Here is a 26,782-nt window from a genome sequence, read left to right on the forward strand (position 1 = left end):
TGGCATACTGGTTTGCCGTTTGCAATTAAATCTAAATGTATATACATGCATTCCCCAAAAGACAAGAATCCGCTTACAGTGACCTTCTTGGGTGACAGGAATGCAACTTCTCGACTTGTTCACTTTCTTTGACCTTTTGAGCATGGAAAGTTACACGATGCACCAGTCTGCAGGGACCTGCACGCTGCCTCTTAATTGTGCACTGTAATCAGCCGCTTGTTTGCAACCCTCTGCAATGACTTAGCTTTGTCCTCCAGCTGAGAGCATGACAGGAACCAACTCTGCAGGAAAAAGGCATGAAGGAAGCTGAAGTACTGCTGAAAGCCTCTGCTTCGATGCTGTGAGGCTCATTTGGGGTTGTGCAAGTGTAACTGTTTGTGAACTTTGGCTCTCAGCGTATACCTCAGTATGTATTTTATAGTGTATTGATTGGTAAAGGAAGCATAAAATACTGCATAAACCCATTCTCTCTTTGGCAGTTTCCATTACCCAAGGCAAAACCCGAAGGGCTGGGGTCTTAAAAAGCTTTAATTTTCCTATAAAGATATGCTTGACTCTGGATTAATTCAGGAGAAATGGGTACCAGTCAGCGTTTCACAGGAGTTTGCAGGCTTACAGGAATGAAACCCCATGATAGACATTGCAATAAACATCTATGGAGGTTAAATTCGGTGGAGCAGGAGAAACACACATTGCATCATCCAATGTGAAGAAACTGCAAAGTTATTCAGCTTTCCCAGAAAAAGGAAGGGTGAAGGACGTGTACTCTTGCCTTTGATTTGCTTAGCACTAACAAAAATAAGCTCTGTAGAGAAATGGGGGTACTCAGAGTTGTGAGAAAACACCTTTCACCCAACCCACAATAAAAGCAAGCTGTTGCAGAAATGAAAAGCATTGAGGATGGTCCAAGAGAATGTGACTTTGCTGGTTCGAGGTGTCCATAATTCAGATGTTCCTCTGCTTGGAGAACCAAAAATGTAAGCATAGAAATGGCAAAATTAACACAATGTTAAACCGAAGTGCAGCGTGCTCAGAAATTAGTTGAATAAGATACTACGTGTGTGTGCTCTGTAACTGTGAAATCATGCTTTGGAAAGGCTGAAGTGGGTAAGCTTAGTCCTGAGGCTGCTTCAGCCTTACAGAGGAGATATGTGTGGGATGGCTCTTTGGGTCTTTCCTGGAATATTTACCTTACAGAATGGAGCTTTAGTGCTTCTAAAACAATTGTTCCCTGCCTTGATGAAATATAATCTGCATAAATATAATTGCTGCAACCCTCTCTGGATTGAAAGGTATGCTGTTATATCTTAGGACATCACAAAATGGTTGTGTGTTTTTCTAGGACACCACAAAATGGTCACGTGTTTTTCTAGGACACCAAGAAATGGTGGTGTGTTTTCATTCAAGGCAAAACCCTCTTATGTTGTTGACAGCTTTGGCGGGGCGTGAGGGGGTGGGAAAGTGTTGTACATGGAGTGAAAATCTTTGATGGGGAAGTGGAAGAGTGAAATAAATATGAATGATAGCTTAGTTGTTTCGCTTTTTAAAGGTGAGGTCTTAAATTTCTAAAGTGGCCATCCAGATGCTAAAAGGTGTAACTTTTACAATTTATTACAGCACATTTTCTCCTTTATGTCCAATAAAACAATATAGATGTTCTTGACAATACACCTCTGTCATAGCATGTAATATATGCCTCAAATATATTCCCTCAAACCAGGATACCACAGGGCTGTGTTTGCTTTAGCTTGCTTTACTGGTCCATGTGATGGGCGGGAGTTGGAATGAGCCTTACAAACTTGATGGCTAGTGATGCCAAATCAGCAAAATGATAAAATATCATGTAATCCATGTTTTCCTGCGGTGTTTAATTGGACTGAGGTATAACCAGACCTGGCTTCCTGTGGGTTGTGCTTGACCAGGAAAATACATCTATGCTGCAAATGAAGTTTTGTACCTGTTTACTGTGGGGGAAGCTGCATCTTGATACCGTGGGAAGAGTGAACCTGGAGAAACACAGGGAGGACAAATGGAAACAAATGCAAAAAAGAGAGAAGTCGTGTGCAGTTCTCTGCCTGGGTAATAAGAGGAGGGTGAGCTGACAAACCTGACCGAGGAGTGATTGCTCCTTCGGCCACCACACTAGCTCAAAAAACCCCAGGTTTTAAAGCCAGGGACAGTATTGCTTCTAGGAGCAATTCAAACCACAGCTAATAGGCACAGGGAAGGAGCTTGGCTGGTTATCCCAGACCCGTTTATTGTGTGCTGCTTACTCCTTGCAGCAGAGCAGATGGTATCTGCATGAGGTACTGACTTCAAAAGCAAATATGTTTGCAACCCAGGCAGAGTTTTGCCAGCTGTCAGTATGTTTGTTGTACACATGGGGAAAACTGGGCCAAATTCTGAGAAGGGAGTGATTCTGTGCGTGTCCCGATCAAACCAGGTATATCACTTAGCAAGAATAATTTGCTGTACTTTTAGTAGTAATTTGTGGTACTTCTATAGGGCCTTACATTTCAGGGGGTTCAAATAAATCTGATTTAGTTGCCTTCAAAGTGCTGCCAGAAATAATCAGTGGTTGGGCGCAGGCTGCACTGGGCACCCAGTGATAGCACAGGGATTTCAGAAATAGTCTTGACTCATTGGTTTTAGCCATATGATAAATTAATAAGTAATTTATTTTGCTACCATAAGGGCAAACAATGTAACTTAATGTTGATGTCCTTACATTTAACATATATGTAATGTATAGATATTTTATATTATATACATTTTATGTAGAGTACATAATATAGGCTGCACATATTATATATACACTTAACGTGTTTAATAACCATACATTCTTGCTTAAATGAAATATAAAAATATATAGTGAATACACAGTATAGCAAATATAGTAAAATAGGTAACATCTTTTCTTATAATAAAATATTTGCTGTATTTGTTTCACTATAACTTATTAACATAAGTTTAATGAAGTCTAATGAAAATATTATTTGTCTCCTGTAACAGTTCAGTAGAGAAGTAGGACAAATTCCAGCAATAATTGCATTTAATCTCTTTAGGGAAAAGGAAAATAAAGATATATTATGCTTTCTAGTGGTGAACATTCAGGAAACCATCTTCTGAGAAGATCTAATGTTGGGTTGAAAAATGGACAATTACATTGTTCCTATATAAAGATAAAGTGATCCTGCATATATGTGCTTAACTTTATACGAGACTGAATTATATTGGGCTACTTCCATAGGTAAAATCAAACGTATAGACATTTTCATCAATATTTTGAAACTAACAAAAAGGGAGGGGTGAAATGTCATAAAAATCAACTGTGTGTGTTGCTCCATCTCGTTACCGCCCATCTCTTCAGTGCTGATTCAGCCATAATTACCAAATAGCTTGTGAAATAAAGTCCCTTTTGTAGATTGATTCTCCATAACCTGCTGCTTGAATCCCTACTTTGGCACCATCATGTATTTTTGGCCCCGTTTCACTGTGTTCTTTTCCTAAAGCTCAAGACATTGCTTATATTCACTAGTGAGACAAGGTTTTTCTCCTAGCTCTAGGTACAGTCCCAAGTGTACGAGCTGGCCTTGGGCTGAACTGGTGGCTCCACTTTGGAGATAAATACCAGCAAGGATGATGATTTCAACTGGTAATAAAATCAGGTCATCAAAAAATTATGGGAACAACTGAAGGCGCCAGCTTTCAGGGTATTTGTGTGGAGGTTATTTTTTGTTGGTTATGATATCCTTGCTAGTAAATGTTAGGCGCTTTTATTGCAAATACTTGTAAAGTAAACAACCAATTTATGAGCTGTACTGTGGATGAATGAATTACAGAATGACATTGGTTTCTATTCAAATGCCCAGGGTGCATGTGGAAACGCAGGTGATAATGTACTTGCCAGAGAGTGAATTCCTTCATTGAGTAGATAAGGAGCTGATAAAGGAAGTTATTCTGGACTCCAAATGGTGACATAACTTGCCTAAATGACTACAGTTTCAGGGACATGCTTTGTGGTCAGTATGGGGCATTTCTAGAGCCTATCTGGGACAAGGTAACTGTATGACAGGCACAAAAAGGGTATTTCCCGAATTGTGGGTATTTTTACTGGTATAAATATGAATAGCTCTGCCAAGAGAGCACAGTACATGGCCCATATCTATAGACCTTTCAATGTAATGAGAATTTTTCCATCACATTTTCTGGCATTTGATTGAGGGTTCTCTTCCTTGGAATTTGGCTGAGAAGCCTCACTAAAACTATACAAAATCTGAGGTTAGTCAACTGTTTATTTCCATTTCTGCTTAAGAAAATCAATGTGACATGGAGTATAATGTATTTCTGGAGAAGGTTCAGTTTAGGGTTTTTTTTTTTTTTTGGCATGTTCACAGGCCATCCTAGCCTGTGGATTTCTGCCACATGACTTATTGCTTTTGTCTCAAAATGAAGATTTGGATAGCTTTTTCTTTCCTTTTCCTGTTGCACTGGCTTGTGAACAGCCCTGCCTCTGGGTGGTTCAGGTCGGCAGTGAATTCAGACACCCTTCACAAGTACTTAGCACCTTTACTTACTAAAACAGTCTTGTCTTAAATGAGATATTCATGGAGCATTAATATGTATAGGAACATATTCAGAAGGCACTGAAGAAAGCATTGGCTACATTGATTTTTATTATTACTGCAATCTTTGCAGATGCAATGCCCAGTCAAATGGTGCATGATTGTTTTTGAAGGGAATCACTGTGTTCTCACATTTTCTACAATTCCTTTGCTTGTATTAGGTCAGAGCACAAATGCTAGGAGAAAAGTGAATTATTGGTGAAGTAGTGATTTTGCTGAGAAAATTTCAACAAAAAAAATGACAAAACATCTCTCCCATCTGTCTCCTAAGCAGTATGAACTCTTTCTTGAGATATTGTTCATTGTTTTCATGCTTGAACAAAACAGAGAGCCTGTGACTCTTTCTCCTAAGGAGTGTAATAGATTTTCTTCTTTTAGTCTGGGTATGGCATTTGACACTTGGAAACACTCCTGGGGTGCTTGCCTTCATTTCTTTTCCGTTTCTTATCTCTTGAGTCTGCCAGTAAGTCACTGGATGGGGTGGTTTTTTTGTGTTGTGAAGGGATTTTTTTCATTCCTTTCTGTGTTATGTGATGTCTTTATCATTTGCATTCAGGGGAATAACATGGCTTTCTAAGAGCACAAGGCTGTGTTGCTTGGGAATCTCAGCTCTGCACACCTTTATTTGTAGGTAGTGAGTTTTAAATCTATTTTAAAGTACTTCTTTTGCAATAGTACAGAATAGCCCTCATGAAACACAACTCTCTTGTGCTAGGTTTTGTAGAAACCTAAACCAAGAATAAATATATTTTACTGCGCGTGGGTAGGGCTTCTTTCCAGTTATGTGACACACTCTGATCAACTGCTGAAGGTAGCCTGTGTGTGAGTGTAAATGTACTAACATCCTTCCTAAATTATCATGTCCTCACTATTTCTTCAGTTGTCTGAGAGTTTTTGAGGTATATATTGCGATTGTTTGTGATTTATGACTTCTTTCTGTCAGTTGCATTGATGGAGTGTATAATGGTGTCTCACTGGGGAAGGATCCGGGACCCTGCCCAACTCAATCACATTAACTTGCAAAAAAAAAACAACAAAACAAAACAAAACCATTCACAAAAACGTTCTCCCTTCCTGAGCAAAAGGAGAGTTTCAGACCCAGGTGTCATATTTGTACATTGACATGGCACTACCAAACCCACAGTAGGGAGTGTCCAGGTGGATGGCAGGACTGGAATGAAACCTGGCTCACAGCCCTGAGCTAGATGCACAGTGAGGACGTACCCGAAATGTCCCTCTGTGGCATTTCTGACTCTCCTATGTCTCATTACACTGCTGGAACAGCACTGCCTTCCTGCTTTCTCCCCTTGCAAAAATCCAGATTGTCCTTTCTTGTCTTTCTCTTCTGTCTCTTTATTGCTTTAGTAATACCGAAAGGATCTCCTGCTCAAGCTGTAAGAGAGCTGGCTTGTAATAACAGAGGCAAGCAAACAGCACGAGAGATTTATTGGTTTGACTTGAGCTTTGTCTCCAGGAAATCTCCTTCTGAGCTCCAGCATGAGTGCAGAGAAACATTGCCGCCTTGTAGCCTAACTAAAGCATAGAGCTAAACAAACCCTACCAAGCCCAGCTCCACCCCGCAACAGAAGGAAGTGAAAGCATCAGTAAAATCTCTCCAGTAACTGTGTCATTTTAAGACACTGGCTTTTGTATGATCGCCCAGCCTCTTCACTCCCTGCAAGCCTCTGGCACCGGACTCTGCTGCCTTCGCTGTCATTCGGTGCAGTGGCCAACTGTGGGAGCAGTGTTCCCTGCCTTTGCACACCCTGAAAGCTGGTTTGTCCTCTTCTTTCAGCTGATCATCTGAGTGTGATTGAGTGTGTAGCAGATGAATCTGTGGATATTGCATTGTGAAGGGAGGCAATTGCATTAGGTGCTTTGGGAGAGGGCTGAGGAGTGTCTTGTGTGGCCTTTCCAAAACAGTGTGCTCCAGAGCTGTTCCTGAGCTTATTAGCAGTGAGCCCTATTAATTCAAAGAAGCTGCTCTAGGACCACTTGGGAGATAAGGGAAGATTAAACAGAAGAGCATAAGTGCTTGAAGATGAATCCTTAATACCCCTGATGAAAGGAGGCTGGATTAAATGAGTTGCACCTCTGCCTCTGTTAGCTTCATTTCAGTGCAGGGATAGCTGATATCCTCCCCAGTTTCCTCCAGCTGCCACTGGAAATCAGCTGGCTCCAGGCTGAAGGAAAGCTCACGCCATTCTGGCATTAAGCTAAAAAATCTTTTCTCGAGGTCTGTGCTTTAAAAAAATAAAAAGATAGTTGTGTAAGGGACTTAGAGGAATATTGATTGAGACTCTCGGGATCTGGTGGCAAAAGGTTCGTTTAAAGGGTAGTATGGGTTTTATAAACCCACAAGCGGTGGTGAAAATGATGAATCAGAGGAAAGCTCTGCTAGAGAATAGTCTTTCTTAAAAGAAGATGCTTTCTAGAGGAAGGCATATCTCACAGCATGCTAAAAAATGCCAATAAAATGTGAACAACAGACCTAATTCTTCTATTGCACTTTGCAGAATAAGGACACACCTTGCTGAAGAACATGGGCTTTTACAGCTGGCAGGCAGGGTGATCCTCTGCTGGGGGAATTCAGTCTTTCTCTGCACCGGACTTCTAGCATGGCTCCAGACTTGTCCATAGGGATTTCACCTCTCGGAGGCATGCTGGATGGCTGGATGCCAGCAACTACTGTAGTGGTGGAGGGTTTATAAGAAAACAGAGTGGATGGGGTTTATTTTCTCTTTGGAAGTCCTCATGGAAACAACAAAATAAATTTACAGGCTGCTCTTTTCTTACAGGCCACAGCTGTCCCAGGGTGTATAAGCAGATGCTGTGTGCCCTGGTTGTCCTGGAAGGCAGAAGAAGGCAGTATGAGGGAAGTGCACAGAAATGGCTCTTTTAAGGGTCTCTGATAAGTAAACCCACTTTGTTCACTATTAGTGAACAATTGGCTATCAGTGAACAAAGAAGTGGCCTCTTCCCCCTTTTCAAGGATATTTGCTATTTGTTAAATGGGATCTGATTCCAATCTCCCCTCTCTTGCAGTGCTGCAACTGATGACTAGTCAAGTGTTTTACCAGGGCTTTAACTGGCAGATCTGCCACTACTGGCAGTCTGGTGGAGCTTTGCCCATGTTTTTCATGCAGTATTTGCAGCCTACCTGTTAAAGTTTATCTGGGAAGAGATTTGAAAAATGTTTTGACGTGGCCCTTTACAGCAAAATGTTTTTGTGTTGGTCCTGGAAAGCCCATTTCCTTGGTGAAGCTTTTGGCAGGGATGAGGAGCCGCAACTCACCACTTTAAAGGGACTTATCCTGATGTGTTTATTTCTGGTATCCTTGTTGGAGATCAAGTATTTTAGAGCAAGAAATGTGGTTTTTTTTTTCTCTCCGGAGGATTTTATGTCATTCTGCATGAGAGCTGTGAGGTTAGAGAAACACCCTGACCTGTCACTTTGGGGCCTGTTTCAATACACACTTGTGCCTTAGCTGGAATCAGTGCCCTGTGTTTTTGCATTGCCCTCCCTTGCAATCCTCACTGAAGTGCCATTAACGGGAACACTAGGTATCACGTTGGCTTTATTTGTGCTGGTTTTTTTGCTTTGTGGTACTTTAGGCCTGGCAGCAACCACCATATTAGCAACCATTGAAAGGCAATATATTCCAGAGAGAAGGTGAATAGACTGGGCACAGCCCACCTGAAGGAAATTCAATCCATTGCACCATGTTCTCAGGAGGTTCCCACGCATTTTCAAGACCAGTAAGTGCATTAAGATAATGTCAGTAATCTAAATCCACAAAAGCCAGGGATTTTGGATTTCAGGATGAAGCCCAGATTTTTAAAATGTGTTTGTGCGCCTTGGTAGGTCAGGCACTCCTCCACGGGAGTTCCCAGGGAAGTCTGAAGTTGCAGCAGATGGGCACAGCTGTATGCTGGGGATGGACTCTGTGCTGTACCACTGAGTCGTCTTTGATGTCTTTCTGACTGGTGGTATTATTATAACTACCGTTGTAGGGATTAAGGATTAGGGATTATCCCTACTGAAATGTAGGGATAGTGCAGTGAGATGAAGAAACTGATCTGATTATAGTGACAGACTATGAAAATAAACCTTTCTCTAAGAGTAGAGTTTTGACAACTGACTTTTTTTTTGGTGCATTCTCAAAGCTCAAGTTTTTATACTTTTTATTTTCTCACTGTTCAACACAAAAGGTTACATGCATTAGGCACTCACAGATATGCAAAATTAAATGCATTAATAAAACAATAATTTCGAGCCAAATGTATAACTCTTAAAAATTAGTTCAGTTTCTGGACTGTATTTGGGTCTAGCTGAGATGGAGTTAATTTTTCCTGCAACTGCTGTGCTTTGTCTTGGTAGTTAGAAAGCTGTTGATAACACACCAGTGAGCAGTGCTCTGGGCTGTCTGTCCAGCATTTCCCTTCACCAGTAGGCTGGGGGTGGGCAAGATTTTGGGAGGGGACAGCTGACCCAAACTGACCAAAGCAATATTCCATACCAAATGATATCTGCTCAACAATGAAAGATAGGAGAAAGGGCCGGGGCACATTCGCTATTACGACGTTTGTTTTCCAGAGCAATTGCTACATGTACCAAAGCCCCAGTTCCCAGGAAGTGGCTGGCCATGGCCTGCCGATGGGAAATAGAGAATAAATATTTTGTTTTCCTTTGCTTGAGCACATGATCTTTGCTTTATACTTTATTAAACTGCCTTTATCTTGACCCACAAGTTTTTTTTTTCCATCTTATTTTCTCCCACTGACCCCATCCTGCTGAGGAAGGGAGTGATGGAGCAGCTTGGTGGGCACCTGATGCCCAGCTTTTTCTCTTATGCTGAAAGCCTATGGTAGAAGCTACACTGTTGAGTGGGAACGCAGTGGGAACAATATGCCAGGCTGTCAGGATGGCAGGTCAGTGGAGCTTTGGTACATTCAAAAGACATCTTCAACTGCACTGGGCTTGGCTTTGCAAGGACAGCTAAATGAGAAGCAGTTACCTAAGCTGGGAAGGCCTAATGGACAGGCTGGTTTCCAAGTCTGGGTGAGAAGAAGTGGCTGCAATCTTGATGGCATCCACTCCGTGATGCTTCCCTCTTGCTCCTTCTCCTCCTCAGATCCCAGACTGCTGTGCCCACCCCAAACCAACCATACCTGGTGATTCAAGAGGAAGCTCTGTAAAACTTGGCTGTACCACAGTCGTGTTGCAACTTGCCAGCGTGAGAAACACCATCAATGCAGACAGGTAGCAGCTGCCTGGCTCTGGGGTTTAATGCTTTTCTGTACTGTACCTCGTATTGCTTAATGGGACTGTGTAATTCCCCAAAGCCAAGAAAGACATTGAGCTGAAGGTGCCTGTGAGACCTGAGGCCAGTGCACAGATTCACAGCAACCAGGCAAAAAAACAGCACAACAGCATCAACAATCCTACCCTGCTCTGCACCTCCATGCCCAATTCCCTTATCTGCCTTTTGACTCCAAATGGTTGTGTAAACGCTGCTTGCAGCCTTTCTGGATGGCAGCAAGCAGGCACTTTGAACCCTAGGCTGTGAGGCCAGTTGTTAAATATGTGCATTATTTATCTCCAGGGAAGAAGTGCTGTGCTGTAGGGCAGCAGCTTTGGTCCATGTGTGATGCTGCTATCAGATGAAATGACTTCTTGTTTCTACCAACTGCTGATCTCTGCTATCTTGTGGAGTTGATTTTTAGAGGTCAGTGAAGTTCTGTGGTGAAGGAGAAGTTTTCTTTTGGCTGGTTGATATTCTCCATGAGTTGGTGTTTCATGCTGGCAAACTTTGCTTTGTAAACCAGCACCAGGCAGACTTGTGCCTGCTGTGGTTGTCAGCGGTGTGGCGCTGGCTGGTGGGAGTGGGTCCGGGCTGGCTCCTGCCTTCCTGACAGCAAACGTGCAGCCATCAGCTTGAAAGGCCATGAAATCTCATTCTTTACTGAGATGTCAGTGCCAGGTATGGTAAACTGCGCCTTGATTTATGAAGATTGTCTCTAGAGAGGCTGTTATCTAACAGAAAATAAAGAACATTTATTTATATTCATATTTAATAACCATGAGGCAAACTATAAACTGCATCAAATCAAACATTCCCTGTTGGATAGTGTTAAATCGATGGTGATTTATAAATATTTTACCTCCTTCTTTGTATACTATAGGGTGCTTCTTAAGATGGAAAGCAAAAGAAATTTGTATATTCCACCAAATGGCTATATAACATTTGCACTAAAGACCAGGAAATGGATGCTTTTTAGATTTGTGCATATTTATTCAAATGCAGGCATAAAATAGGTTTGTTTGCCTCAATCCTTCCTGTTTTTGTGGATTGCTTGTTAAAATGTCAGAAACATTTTTGTCATTTAGAAGTTGCATTTTTAGAGTGAAGATGCTGTAGAGGGATTAGTTGGATTACAGCGAGGTGTTACCTGCACACCCCTTTGGAGTACCCTTTGTGCACTGAAGGAAGCAGAGATTTCCCGACAGATTTCTGTGGCTTTGGATCATCCTCTCTGTCCCTGTTCTCTCACCATTTGTCTTGCTGTGATTCTTGCTGTCAGCAGCATGCTTTCAGGATTTGAGCACTGCAAACAGTAGATTCCAGGAAAATGTGTAGGTAAGAGGGATCTCTGTACCAGGGTTATATACTGTGCTTGCATTGGCGTGTCAAGGAAGTGATCTTGGACAAATGTAAATACCAACTTTCTGCCTGGATCTGTGTCTGCAAGGGGCAGTGGGAGAGGGATGCTGCTTGCTCCTGACTGGTTGGATTATGTCACTCCTATTTTTCAGCAGAAATGTTCTCCCTTTGCAAGTGAAAAGAGGATGTATCAAGGAAATCTGTTTGCAGTGTGCTGACCTGCGCTCCCAGTGGATTTGAGGCTAGCAGCACAGCCAGTTTCCAGCTGTGAAGGAGTACAAATGTGCTCTGCCAAGCTTTCCATATCTCTGCCAAGTTTTTTCTCACAGTTCAGATGGTTGTTTTTTAAGACTTGTTATAGCACTTCTCTTTTTTAAGGCAAACCAGTGCCATCAGCCTTGCATCTAAATGAATGTATGTGCTCAGATAGATACAACCAATGCAACACAAAAATAAGATTAGTGGAGATTTGGGGATTTTTCCAGTCTTCAGGTGGGAAGAGTCAGCTCCCTCCACATACAAACTAGGAGATGATCTGAGCTGATAAGAGCTTATAGGGAGCTACATACAAACCCCACATTTTGTATGTGGATTTTAACACTCCAGAGCTGCTGGCAGGCAGTGTGGTGGGTTTTAGGAAGTGATGCCGGGCTTGCACAAGGTGTGTGGCTTTAAAGTGGCGCTCTTGGAGGGGACTACATGCTTGCTTCCATAAGGGAAGGGCCATGCCTGGGATCAAAGACCCAACCTTTGTGGTTGAAATCACTTGATACACCCATTGATATTTGTTCTTCCTGCAGATGATTATAATTTAGATGTAAGTGCTCTGCTTTTCGTGCTGCTTTGTCACTCTTGTGATTATGGAAATGGTGCTTTCTACCCGAGAAGAGCACAGAAAGCTGGTGATTCCCAGGCTGGGGAATAGACCACGGTCTGTGAAAGCTGTGGCTGTTTTCAAGTGAGACATGATCAAATGCATCCGATGATGTAGCCTAATTTTACTGAGCATATCACAAAAAATGTTAATCTCCACACACCTGGCAACACACATGTTAGAGGTAGTGCTTTGGCTGGATTCAGCAGCAGAGCAGACTCATGCCAGAAAATGCAAACCAGGAGACTGGAGTGTGATGCAAGACCTGCACCAGTGCTCAGCAGGGCTACCTTGGTGGGAGGGACACGGTCCAGCTCATCACATGGGGCCAGCAGCAGCCACAACCCCTGCATGCAATCCCTGCCCCCTCAGTTTACAGAAAGCCACAATGAATCCTACCTAAAGGCACTTTTTCAGAAGTTGGTGGTGGCTGAACTCCATCTGTGCTGGTTTTAATTTATGTCCACAACTAGTTTCCCAAAATGGAGACAGCAACTGTGTGCATCGCGTCTTTTGTTGAGGTTGTAATGGTGCATTGAAGTATGTTGGTGGAAACAAACTTGTCCACATCTGCTAACTGCAGATCTGGCCCATAGATTTTTTTACCATTTTTCCTAAGTTTTTCTTCTCATCCCTCTTGGATGCACTACGCTTGTTGTGCCTCTTGCTCTCAGACAGACAAAATTCATGGCACTTTGCTGCTTCATTAGCAGCCTTTTTTGCCTATGTGAAAGACTGGAAATGTGCTTTATTGGTAGTATCTTACTCTTTGTTACCGTGCAATTGGGAAGCATCTCATTAGTAGCTGAATGGTTGCAACAGATTCAGACTGCCCTCACTTTGATCTGTAGGTCTGCAGATCACTGGGAAGAGTGACAGCAGTGCACAAGTGTGGGAGGAAGGGTTGAAGCCCACCAAATGCTCACGTTGCAGTTTTGTTTATGTGGTTGTGCACTTTGGTAATTGACTTTAGCTTCTATGTAGTGGTCGAGCATCACAGATTCATCTCCTACTGCATCTTCTCATAAGGAGAGATTCTGCGGGCACCAGCGAGTGTTAGGCTGCACCGACAATGTGCTTGCCTTCATCCTTGTGTCTTCATATTAATTGCTAACAAATCTTTCTGATGAAGGCTTTTGAAAACACAAGAGGTAAACCAGAAAATTACAAAATTAGATAGGATGGATTCAGCGGTGCTGTTGGCAAGTTCTGCTGCTCACTGCCAGGGTCTGTATTGGGCCAGGAAGGAGAACGGGGCTTCAAAGAAGCCTGCAGTCACTGCCCAAAGCCAGTGGTGAGTGTCCGGGTGGAGCTGTGTGTCTGTGCAGAAGGGATGTGCGGGGCTATTTGCATGAGCTTTGACTGGCTGTGAGAAACATTACATCTATCCTTTATGGTGGATTTTTTCCCTTCTGTGGTTGTGAAAAAGATCTTCATTCCTCAATCTTCATTCTCTATATTCATTCCCATTTACTCCTCTCCCCAACGCCCACCATGCACAAACATGTAAGTGTGAGGGGGTAAAGAATCAGCCTGGCTTTTACATAGAAAAGCTGAAAATATTGTGTCTATATGAAAGTGTATTTAGTGGGTGAATCCTGGGGAGCCGATGCACTAAATTACACATGCACAAAGCATGACCAGCTCTCGCCAGTGCTTGTGCAAGGGCAGAGCCGAGGTATAGGTCCCTAATGCTCTCTTACCATTGTCACTGCCACTTTTTTGAGGGTCTTGCTGGAGTTCAGGAGCAACCGCCCTACTGAGGTCGATTACACTGTTTGACCTGAAGCACTCTGAACTATCCCTAGCAAGGCAAAGTCAGAGGGATTGGGTTTACAACCAGTAATGGAAATACTTAAGGCACAATACATTTTATCATATTTTAAGCCCGTTAACACAAACAGTGATGGATTGTTCTTACATGAGTGCTTCCAAACAAGACTTTGATTGCACTGATCACACCTAGCAGGAGGGGGTAGGAAATCCAAGATAAAATGCTGAGAAGAAATTACTTAACCCTCCTCTCCCTATAGATGATTTACATTTAAACCCAGATGCAAACCTAGCTTTTTACAGCTGGTTTTTAGCATAGACTAAACCAAAATCTTGGATCCAAAACTTGGCAGCATTGAAAGTGCAGTAAATTATATCGTAGCTTATTCTCCTTTCTGGCATAAATGAGGCAAGAGTGAAGTTCTCAGGCAGAACTCGGTGTAAAGTGAAGAAAGCTCCACAGAAATGCTGTGGTTCACTGAATTATATGTTTATTTCTTCCATTTCTGGAAATCAAGATGAAAGTCAGGGATGGCAGAGGGATTGTCCTAATGAAATTGGCAACAATAATTGTAATTAAAACAAAACCATTTAGGTTTTAAACACAACCATTTCGAGTTTGACCACAGTTTGCAGACATTAGTTTTCTTCCTTTCTTATGCTGCAGATATATTTCTGCTAAAACGTTATGTGTTTAGCATTGACTTCCATTAAAAAGACATTAAGACTATAGGAAGAAATTTTTTTCACAGCAATCGGTCACTAAGAAGAGCTGTATGTGAAATCTCAGGATTAAAAAGGTTATTCCAAGGTTTGAGCAGTGCCAGGACTAGGCACACAATACCTTTTGAAATGGTAACAATAACAGGATTGCTATGAGGCTGCTTCTTGTTTTGAGCAAAGGGCTGTGCTGGAGCGAGGATTTTGCTGAAACCTGGGGAACGGAGTCGCTCACTGGCCAGGGTGAGGAGTGATTGCAAACATGGGACTGAGAGCCATTACATGAAAGAAATTGCATTCATTAGCTCCCCACAGCTTTTGTGGAAGCACTGGTGTGTTGTATGTCTTTAAACCAGGAACGTGACATCTCTAGTGTTATGAAAGCTGTTGTCTTTATTATGCTTCGCTTCTCTGCAGAACTCAGAAGTGATAAGAGCTGCCTGGACAAAAGTAGAAATGTGGGTATTTCCAGTGGAAAGCCTTTGGCTTCAGATTTTATTTCCTCCACTGCTCTTGAGGGTACACAATAAATCTTTCCTAGTTATTTTCACTTGAGGCAACGATGCACCAGAGTGATATGTTATAGCTTACCCTGGTGCAACAAATATCTTCAATTTACTTTTTTACAAGCCTACTAATTTTTATGGATTTCCAGAACTGTTTATGAACTGAGGAACAGCTGTATGATGGAAAGGAAAATAAAAAAACCACCAAGCACGGTACCTTAAAAATATCTGCAGTAAACAAGCAGGCAGACCGATGCATTTGTATCTCAGAAGTGAATGAGATCCTTCACAGCTGATCTTTCATTGGCTGCCGCTGGTGCCAGGCTACATTGCTGTCTATGTAAGCTTTCAGCTCCAGGAGCAAACGTTGTGCCCTAGACATTCCCAAAATGCTGCTTACAGTGGGCTGGGTAGCAGCTGGGACAACAGATGTGGGTGCTGTATAGCAAAGTTTATCTTCAGCATGAGGAGATGCATACATGGGGGGGACTCACCTTGCTCCTGACTTGCTGCCATGCAATATGCTGCCCTTTGGATCTTGACTATATTTTTGAGGAAGGGGCTGGGTTTTTGGACTTTGATTGACATCTCCGGTCCCTTGAGTGACTGGACAACATACCACAGCTCAGCCCAGCTGCAGAGGACAGTGCAACTGTCTGGGTGAGTGGTATGTGTTGTCAAGATGGCCCAAGCTTAGGCCACATCCAAAAGTTTTGTAGGTCATCAGTGGTCCCTGGGTGGCACTTTGTGTCCTTTTGCTCCAAGACCTTCAGCAAAAAGGAGATGAAATATGGGCCTTTTTTTTTTTTGCTCAAAGGAGCCCAAAGATCTTGGAGAAAAATCAATTTACTTGACAGACTTGGCAAGGAGACCTCTCAGCTGGTCGCTGGCCTCTGTCCAAGCTTTCTCCTTTACAGGGCCAGGCAGGATAATTTAATATATATTGTTATAAAAGAGTGGGATAACATATCCATGAATGTCCAAGTGACTGAAGAGCTTAATGCGTAAACACTGGGGAGCAAGAATTTGTTTGGTACTTTTGCTTTTTCTTTCTGTTGAGCAAAGGAACGTATTTGACCCTGTTCTGGCAGGCATTGGTTCATAGTGACTCTGAAAAGGGGCAATAGAAAGCATTGAAATGGTCCATAAACATTTGTACATTATGATTTCTCTCAAAGGTGCACAAGATTTCTCCTCAGTCCATGGACATACCATGACTGATTTGTTTTATTAACAACTGGTTGAATTTTCCATTTTTCATCAGCTTTTTTCTTACTGCTTTGGCTTTTTAACCTTCTTATCACCTCTAGCTGAGTGTGTTTTGGATGATTTTAAATGAAATTTCAACACCACTCTTTTTCAAGAAAAAACATTGCTGTTATTTTAGCAGCCTTGAAGATATATAGTTATTACCGCTGTAACACAGCAATGGAAAAGTATTACTTGAACCTTTCTCTCTGTTTTTAATGTTACTTTAAGTCTTCTTTGGATTTAAGGATCTCTGAAAACCTTCTGTGAGTGCAGCCGCTGGTAGGAGCCATTGCTGTGGTGTGGTGGATAGATGAGTTTTTCAGTTCTTTCCAAATCAAGTTAGTAGCTGTGATAGGAAAACCAAGAAGTGGAAAAGGGGAGAGGTTGGCACACACTGTTTTCACGCTCCAGTGTGTCAGCCCTTGCCTTTGGCTTTGCAATGTGAACACGTTTTGGTGTAGCGTGAAAGTGTTGCATGAAGCAAAACCGTTTGTTGGTATGAATATGCCTGGTGGTATTTTAAATGAATCCTATGGTTTATGTTGTGTTTGTAGGACAGAGGCTTGTTTAAACTCATTAGCCTTTCATTAAGATTATTCCATGGGGCTTTCATTCACTGTTGTCTTTAAGCTGTGAGGGACCGAAATAAATGAGAATCCTGGAATATCAAAAGAAGGTTAACACAAGGATTAAGCATTTCCTCGTTTAGCAGGGAAATGATAAAATCATTCTGAGAGTACAGGAAGTAAATTACAGAGTGCTGATAGTAAGTCCTCAATGTCTAGCCTCATTTCTAACCTGTATTTAGGGGGAACCGTGTAGTTATCCTGCTTTGAAGTCTCAGACACATGAAAATTACTGCTGCAAGGGGGTCCGCTGCTGTCCTGCTCGGCTAACGCTGGGGCTGCACACAGCGAGTGGTCAGGGAAAAGTGCTGTTCACAGGAGAGTTATTAAAGATCAGACTCTGGCATTGCAAACTTAATGTATGCAGTTTGGTTTTTCAGTACACTTTAGACAAATAGTGTCACAATTGATTTAGCAGAGCTGATCCTGCCTTGAGGAAGAGAAGGGAGTAACTGACCTTGTAGGATCTCTTCCCACTCTCCTTTCTATGATACTGTTATCATTCTGGTCCTCTGGGAGCCAAAACTAAGCAGTATTTTGCATCTTAAAGTCAGCCTGAGAAAAGGTTACTAAAGGTAAAACAGGTGCAGCCAAGAGTATGAGACTTGTTTGCAGAAGATATTGAGGTATTGCTATTTGAGATCATTAACTTGAGCTTTTAACCATAAGAAACGTACCTGAAAAACTACATGGCCTTCTTTCTCTTCTCAGCTCAATGATAGCTTTAGGATATATTAGAAAAATAACTCAGTAACGCCCTTTACACCCCATCTGTGTTACAGGTGCAATAGGGTAACAGATTAACAATGTGACATGTACTCTGCAGCATCCCTTCACTTCCCACTGGCTGCCACGTGTTCCCCTGTCCCTGTATTACATGGAGGGAACAGCCCTTAGCTGCCACCTCTCCCATTCTACCAGAGCTATGCCAATTAAATAGACTTTTCTGTATTTATTATGGAAGAGTTACTTATACCTAGTGACATTTCTGCTGACTGCTGTTAAAATCCCCTCTGCTTTAAAGTCAGCAGCTGCATCTTAGAGTAACAAACAAAACTCTTACTGAAGAAAATGTCTCCTGAAGTGTTGAATATAAAATTGTTTAATGGTAAATAATACAGTCTGCAAAAGTATACTGGGAAAATGGACTAAAAGGAGAAATCAGATTCAATGTACTCTGTTTTTTTTCTCTCTGCAGTTAGAGGAACTGATAATGCAGAGTTAGTGAGAAGGGTAAGGAAACTCAGGGGAGACACAAATACCATCACATATACCTTGGGAACAAAAAAGCTGAAGGGTTTCAGAAAAATGTTCTTTCTTTTACTTTCTAGTTCTGCTTATTGTTTATTGTGGTTTTTTTTTAAGAAACAATACATTTTTGTCTTTTATCTCCTCCTCTTTCTTCATCTTCTTTTATAAATTTCTCATTAGTTTCTGCTATGGAATTAAACAAGATCAAATGTTGTCAGCCTGCACTGATGAATATCTATCTGCAAACGTTATATAATTCATCCCAGCCACAAAGCAGGTTAGTGCAGAAATAGTGCTTTACACCTTTGAACTGCCAATCATGCAGTAAAAAGCAGCTGCTGGCATCGTATGCCATGCCAGGGGTTTGCCAGCACAGTCAGGAAGACACAGCACTCAGTTTTGGGACATAGAAATGAGGTAAAGCTGGTGTCTAGATGTGTAGTTGCAGCCACACTTACCCTATATCCTGTTGAAAGTCCTACTGTTAACTCTGAATCTACTGCGCTCAGAATCTCTTTTTTCATGATGACAAAGGTGGAAAATGTTGTGGGGTTTGGGTCTTTTGGTTTTGCATCTGAATATTGCATTAGAATAAAGCAGTGACTAGGCTCCGTGAGAAGAGTGTGGTGTTTCTGGGGCAAGCGCGTGCTGGGAGGTGCCCTGCTCAGGCTGGCCTTGCCCCTGCTCCAGCAGGGCTCTCACCTGAAGGGGCTGCCTCTGGAGCGGTCTTTACAAATGGGGAGCATGAGGCTCCTTCCAGGCCCCGCTCCCTCAAGATTTTGCTCTGCTCTCAAGCTACTGCCTTTTCATGAACTTGCCATGACTTCAGTAGATTTACCCATGGGTCAGAAAGAGCTAAATTATGCCCCTTTCTGACAGTCTGGCGCTAAACTGGGCAGTTTCATTTCAGAGTTTCAAAGACCACACCCTATAATTAGTCTAATTTTTCTAGCTCTCCATTGAGTCTGTCATTTTTCCTGGCTAGCACTGCATATAGCAGTCTCAGTCACAGACGTGTAATCCCATTAAATATGACGGGCCAATTTCCAGCTGCAACCATCAGGTACACTGGATCTGGGGGACTGGTTGCATTTGCAGCAGTGTAGGGTGCAGTTTCGGGCCGACTCTATCAAGATGCTCATCCTATGTGTTACACGCAGAGGCAGCTACGGTAGGTAGTGCATTCAAAACAGTCCAGTGAATGGGCACTTGCCAACATTCAGCTGTTTAAATAATTCATGGGTCTACTGATAATTGCTATTTCAGTATTTCTGTCTCATTTATTCTACAAGAAAGGCTGACAGGGCTGCAGCTTGAGTTTTCTTGGTTAGACAAAAAAATGTTTGCTGGTTACATAGCATCCCTAGGGAATCCCTCGAAACCAGACAAGGGTGCTCATTATTTTCCACTGGCCATGACCACTGGTCTGTGTTAAGACAATTTATTGTTTCCATGTTTACTGTCAGAGAAGAGTTTGTTTTGTCTTATTCTAAACCTCCTTGAAGCCTGTGCATAAACATTCACCTGTTGCTTCGTGGTACCTAGATAAGAATTGGACCTTTTGTATGTGATGAGGATAAGACAGAAATACTGTACTGCACTGGGGGTGCAAGTAGACAAAAATAGGATTATTGATCCCTTGAAAAATGCATGTATCTGCTGGACCTCCTACTGTGAAATGAGGAAACTGAGCAAATGCACTCACTTGAATCTGTCCCCTTTGCCACTTACCTTTGATAATTTGGTTTCTAATATGTTAGTGTAGCAGCAGCACAATGTATTAGGAAACAAAAATACAAGAGCTGCAACGAATTAAAAACTCTTGGAGGTGATGTAATCTGCAAAGGGAAATCTGTAAGTGTGTATGGTCATCTCCAAAAATGGGAATCTATTTGTAACTGAGGAATTAAAGAGAAAATAAGAGAAGTATTTCACAAAGAAGTAATCCAGGGAAATCATACGCTACAACTTTTTTGCAGGCCAAGCACTAATTTAATCACGGGAGATAAAATTTCTCCTCTTTCACTGCAGGACATGGAAAGGTTACTGGCTCATTTATTTCAGGGCTTAAGTGTGTAGGCATAGGTCATAGTTTATATTCCAGATACTTCCTACAAGCAGGATATTTGCACTTGCTGCATGGTAGAGGCCTGAAGGTGGTTCAGGAAAGCAGCCATCCCCAGTCTGAGACAAGAGGCGGCCTTGGCAGAGCTGGTTTTGTGAAGGTCTAGATTTCCAAATATTTCACTTTTGCTTGCTCTGTTACATACCAAGTGCAGAGCAAAGGGACCTGCTTTTCTCTTTCCTATTTCTGTGTGTTTGATGGCCTTGCCTCTCACAGGAGTCACTACAGAATTATTAGGTAACAAATACATATATGCACACATGCACACACACAGAGGTGTGTTCTTATTAAATAAGGAAGGACTAAGTGATCACACATTATTGACTTAACTGTGTTCCGAACATATAGCTATACTGCTTTCAGATCTAGGGGAAGCCCAGCTTTGGATGTATGCTTTGCGTGCAGGTCTTCTCCAGCATAAAGGAGCCTTTCAATTAGAGCTGTCTTTACTGCGGGGTTATGGTTTGGTGCTTCTGGTCTGGTCAAGGCACATTTACTGGAATAAAAACCATGGCACAAGTGCTGTTTTATGAGGTACCTGCCACCTCCTTAGTGCAGAAGGTGGAAGGAAGGTGATGGACACCATTGGAATACTCAGAAGTAAAAAAACCCCAGTGACAGGTATTTAAGACTCAGGAGTGCTAAAAGGAGAGAGGAGAAAAGAGAGAAAGAGCAAGCTGGCTGATTCCTCAGTGCTAGTCTTCCTCAGATAGTGTAAATGAGTTAATGGGAAATTCAGCCACTTGAAAAGGAAGTTTCAAATAGAAGGATTACCAAAGGCTGTTCAGGAGGCAGATGAAAGAAAATGAAAACCAGCAGAGCAATGCCCCAGTCCATGCTCCAGTCAAGGGGATGCTAATGTGGCTCTCAGCTATTCAAAGCCAAAAAAGCAATAAATGAGGAGGCTGCATTCCCTGGGGAGGGATCTTCTTGAAGAAGAGAAAACATCTCTAAACTACACATTACACCAACCACTCTGTGCAATTATTCAAGTGAAAGGCACAAAGGAAGGAAGCTGGAAATTAGAATATGCAGTCATAAAGAGCAAAGAACAGGTCAAATCCCATTTTTAGTTTCCATAGAGTTATGGTTCTATTTAGTGGAAGAAAAAGTGGTAAATTCTTCCTCACCATCAGGCAGCAAGGAAAGAAACGTCAAACCTTTCTTAATTCTCATTTTCAGACTAAAATTTGCCTTTTCCTTCGGTTTTTCCCCATCTCTGTCAGCCTATATCTAAGAAATGAGTACCTGCTGGCTTTTCGTTACATGCTAACAGTGGTTTCTCTACTCTTTATAGTGGGAATTGCCCTTGCAGACAGCTTACAGCCTGTGGGACGGGCAGCAGCACAAGGCATGGCACCCACCTGGAATAACTAGGGAGCTCATTCCTTCTTTCCATCCATGTTATTGAGTACTTGGGTTGGTTTATTCCTGGTGTCAGGAAATACAACCATTGTTAAGGTGGAGTAAGGTACAGACTGAGGCAAAAACTGTGATGAGGAGGGCTTATAGCAGCAAACAGGCTTGCGAGAAAAATGGGAATGCAAATCTGAAATATCTGTAGGGTATTTAGCAGAGGGAATGGAAGGAGGAGTCTGCAAGACAGCACTACTTCTGCACTGGGCATGTACCCCTTGGGGGCCAGAAGAGGCCTCCTGGGGATGGAAAGAGCTGAGGTGGCTTCAGGACTCCTTACCTCTTGCTTGTGTGGAATCATCTGTCTTACTGCTACACTGCTGTATTTGGCTTTTCAACACAATAACTGCCATTTTTGTGAATTTTGGTACAACATCTCTTCATGACTCAAATGCCTGTCTCCCCAAAATGGTGTCAAAATCTAATTAAGAATAATTACCCTATCAAATGTCTGCATCATTCATTCCTGTAATTTTGTTGGCAAGGCTCAAAGATTTCTGCTGAAAGATGTATAAAATGATCTAGGGTTTTGGTATTTGCCTTTACAATCTTTACTGTGATGTTTTGAACACAGAATCTGTGCAATCAAAACCTGTAGCTGTAATTGACTCTAACCAGTTGTACTATTAGCACCACTATCAGCATTGCAGTAATATTTACATGCCCTACCTATGGGGACTACTGTGTTAGGCACCATAAATAAAATCTGGTGTGGAGATACCTGCGGGAGCTGTGTGTGTCCAGTGCTGGTTGCAGCTTGTGGCATTGGCAGTTCAGATGGGGCAAAACCCCTCTGGGTTTGGGCAAGCAGGGAGTGCAAGGCACACAGCAACGCCAGTCCCTCCTTTGCTACTTATTCCCATTTTTGCTTGAATTCCTGCAGAGCCCCTGAGTCTTTCAGCTTGAACACATCTGGGTCAGCCTCTGCCCTCAATTAGATGTTGGTTCAGTTCTTGCTTTAAGCAGGTTTTCATGAGAACAGCTGAGGGCAGAAACAGGCCTCTGAAGTAAGAAGGTTTACAAATCTTGTGTATTGTATAAGCAAAGAGGGCAAAAAGGACACTAATCACAAGAACAACTCTCTTTCCTGTCTTGTTGAAACAAACATCTTTTCTTCTACGACAAACCCATTACTTTTTATATAGCAGATAAGGCTGTTTTGTTGTTTTAATGGATTTATAAATTGAATTTGTTATTAGCAGTGACTCCACTATTGTGATGTTAAATGGCAGGAAATTGGCCCGCTGTGTTGCAGCCACCTCTTAATATAAGTACCTTTCCCCTCCTCCTCTAAGAGGCTGGGTTTTGAAAACCCATGAACAAAGGACATCATAGAGAATCTGATTCAGTTCAGTTTAAAAGCTAAATTAGAGCAATTGATCATTTCATTCTGGTGATCAGAGACTCCCAGCGGAAAATTCTGAAACATCTGTAATAGCCAGACTTGCAGAATAACAATAAGTGAATCAGAGCTGTTTGGAAACTTATTTTTCAGCTCACTGGCAGTTATGAATGTTATAGTAATAATTTCAATTTTTTTTAAAAATGGCTTCAAGTCAAACTAAAATGGAAGGTCTCAGTTTGATTGCAAGAACATTTTTTTAAAAAGGGAAGAAAATGGACATTTCTAAGTGAAAAGCCACATGAAAGGCAAATCCAAGTCTTTGTTTAAGAACATTGTTAGATGTGTTTAGATTACTCAAAAGAGTTTTTTGCTTTTATTTTCAACACAGGACTTGGCACTATAAGCACACTTCTGGACATGATTTGAGTACCTTTATTCTGCACAAACCAGATAACTTGCCAAAATATGTTGCTTCCCAAAGTCCAGCAGAGATCACTGATTCACTTTATTATTATTAGTCATTACGTCTTGAAAGGAAACAGTTGCATTTGTGAACAAATAGATGCTTTGCATAGGTTGAATCTCAAAAGCTTTGTTTAGATCAAGTTTCCATGGAGTTACCCCACTGTGAAAGAGACATGAATTTATGAGCCCCCAGTTCTACTTAGTGGCATTATCAGAGCAATGTGCTCCTCTGTGAGATGCACATTATGGCAAGGACAGTACTAAGGTCAGTGTAGAAAACTCTGTAAGCAGAAAGCTCCTTAGGCAAGGAACATATTGCAGAAAAGTCAGGAGCAAACTTCAATGAAAATATCAGCAGAACAGCTGAAAAAACAAAAAATGGTTAGGAAATCTTCTATAATGGAGTCATCTGGAGTTGTGACTAATGCATCGTGATACTCTGTAAAAGAAACCCCAACTTCATATTTATTATATTTTCCTCTGCACACGTGGTTTTCATAGGTGTTGGAATGAAAACTTGAAGACAAGCCTATAAACCCCTCTATATTTAAAGTAAATCACACAGAAATCTCAGTATAGCTGTTTTGCCAAGGAAAAAAAAATCCATTCTGCTGATCTTTACTTTTTGTCCTTTTTTTGTATTATGCTTTCTCGGGCCGTTTTTGTATTAAACCAGTTCCAAATAAACAACTATTCATCGTACCAGAACTGCACGTGATTTCAGCTGACACTGACATTAACAGTCTCAGATTCCATAGCACTAAGACATGAAAAAAACCAGAAATAAAACTTACCTTTTAGCTAGGAAAGTGGCTGCTATATTAGAGTATGCACAACTCTTACCAGCACAATACCGATTTTAGTGTTAATAATGAGCTCAAACATTCTGTAGCTTCTCGTGTGTTTTCCTTGAAATCGCGCTCCCAGAGGCTTTTAGATCTAAGATGGCATTTTTCACAAGGGAAAAAAAAAAAAAAAAAAGTCTTCATGTTGAAAACAAATTGATAACATCACCTGAGTGCTTTCTAATGACTCTGAAACTGGAGGACAAAGTCATAGTGTGCACTTAGTCACCTTTTCTCTAAAGGAAACTCTTTGCCTCTCTTCTGCTTCTCCATAGGTTTATAACTTTTAAACTCATTGGCCAATTACAATGGAAGCTCGCAAGAAAGAAGAGCAGAAGTCTCACAAATTATTATGTTGATACAAATTTCATGAAGCTAAGCAGATGGAAGTCAGTAACCTGCTAGAAAAATTCAACCCAAATACAAGACTCTGATAAGGGCTTGTACTAGACACCAAAATCCTATTCTGGCAAGCTTGATCAGTGCAGCTGGGGAAAAGGCTCCACTGATATCTGTGTTAATCTGCCCCAAGATACAAAACTTTATTCGGTCTTGAAATGGTATGGTCCAGGAAACAATGTGTGCTGTTGTTTTGCAAGGCTTGTGGGTTTTCCCTTTTTTTTTTTTTTTTTTTTTTTAATTAGATGGAGGTTTTTAGCAGATCTCATTGTATTTCTGGGAATTGTGAATGTTTAGGTTTGGAGTGTTATCTGATCAAAATCACAAAATTTCAATCTACCAAGGTTACTGTCCCACCAGCTTTGCAGGAAATATGCCTGCAATTAGAATTAATTTACCAAGTAAATCACCTCTGCAGCAAGCAGAGGTTTCGCAGCGATGAGGCATCCATCTCAAACAAAATGCAGCCATACAGTCATCATAACATGATGCAGGTTTTGAGAGAAAAATATTTACCAAGGAGAAGGGAAATTGTAGCACTTCTCTGAGCTAAAAGAAATGTATGTAAATAAAGATAGCCTCTGCTTCCATAACCCAATTATAATATTGATGTGCGTGATCTGAAAATTACATGCTGTGAAAATAACATACCGTTACAGATAGGCATCTGACTGGCTCTCCTTGATTTCAGACACATGTAGGATAATTACATGCTCCAGCATCTTAATTTGAATTGTTCCAGAAAAAAAAGCCTTTATTTCTATAAAGTTGTTTTAATCCTAGGGCACTGAATAAATGAAGCCTGTGTGTGGGAGATAGCAGCAGCTCCACCACGTGAAAGCGGACACGCAGAAGTACTGGGACCTGTTCTGGTGCCTCAAAGCAGGGTCCAAGAAGCAGTCAGAGCCTGGCCTGTTTCTGCATGCAGCAGGGAGCAGCAATCTGTACTGGTAGAAGGTATGTGGGGAAGATTTGGGGAAGAACAGTCTATATCGTGTCCAATGCCAACTTACAAGGTGAAAACACGGTGATAGAAGGCAAAAGCGTGGCTCTTGCTAGAGCATCTATGAGAGAACCTGTATGAGTTCAGTCAGAGGAGCATCACTAGGAAGCTTTTGTGGGTTTGAACACACTGACAGCCTGTGCACCCATAGGTAAACATCAGGCCCAGTTGCAATGGGTGAGTTTCTATGGAAAAAAAAAAGCAGCAACAATAAACACTACTAAAATTATGAAAGAATTATAACATTTATAATATAAAATTATAAAAAAATGTAAACATTATAAACTAACTCTATTTCTAACTAATTGCTATTATCAGTTCTCTGGTTTTGGGGCAAGGGAAAGCTTTCCTTTCAGATTTCTTTCAGATACAGGTCAAATACTGTTTTTACTTTGTTAAAACATTTTTCTAGTGGAAAGCAGGAATAGTTGCAAACATCCCTGAACAAAGCAACCTGACAATTAAATCATGTAAATAACAGGATTTCTTGTTTCCAGTGCATTCGTTAGCTGCCTGCAGCCCCATGGAGGCTCTCTGTTACCAGTTTTCTGGCAACCGATACCTTGAAGACTGCCACTGTTTGGACAGATTTTGTTGAAGCTGAGCACTGAGCTCAAAATTTGGTGAGGAAAATAAATAAGCCAGTTTTCCACGGAATGTATTTACATTACCTTTATTTCTTTAGGATAAGGGGCTAAAAATGAAGCAATAGTAATATACTGTCATTATCACTTCTGTGCACGCCTACTCAGACACCCAGACAATGGAGGAAGTGAGGATGAAACCAGAATACTGTCACCCAGAATTATGGGAATATTCTGATTTTTATCAAAGCCTGGGACTTATATGGGAATTCAGTCTGTCAGGCTGTATTTCATAGAATCATGGAATTG

General features: G+C 41.6%; 1 protein-coding gene across 2 annotated transcripts in view; it reads left to right on the top strand.

Moving 5' to 3' along the window:
* Positions 1–26,782, top strand: part of CCDC85A (coiled-coil domain containing 85A) — a 293,953-nt gene that overhangs the window by 217,663 nt on the left and 49,508 nt on the right. For both annotated transcript variants that reach the window (XR_013931388.1, XR_013931389.1), the window contains one exon: positions 25,670–25,843. The gene's annotated coding sequence lies outside the window, so the exon portion shown is untranslated. The remainder of the gene's footprint in view (positions 1–25,669; positions 25,844–26,782) is intronic.

The sequence above is a fragment of the Falco punctatus genome (assembly GCF_963210335.1).
Source record: "Falco punctatus genome assembly, chromosome: 12".
Lineage (NCBI taxonomy): Eukaryota > Metazoa > Chordata > Aves > Falconiformes > Falconidae > Falco > Falco punctatus.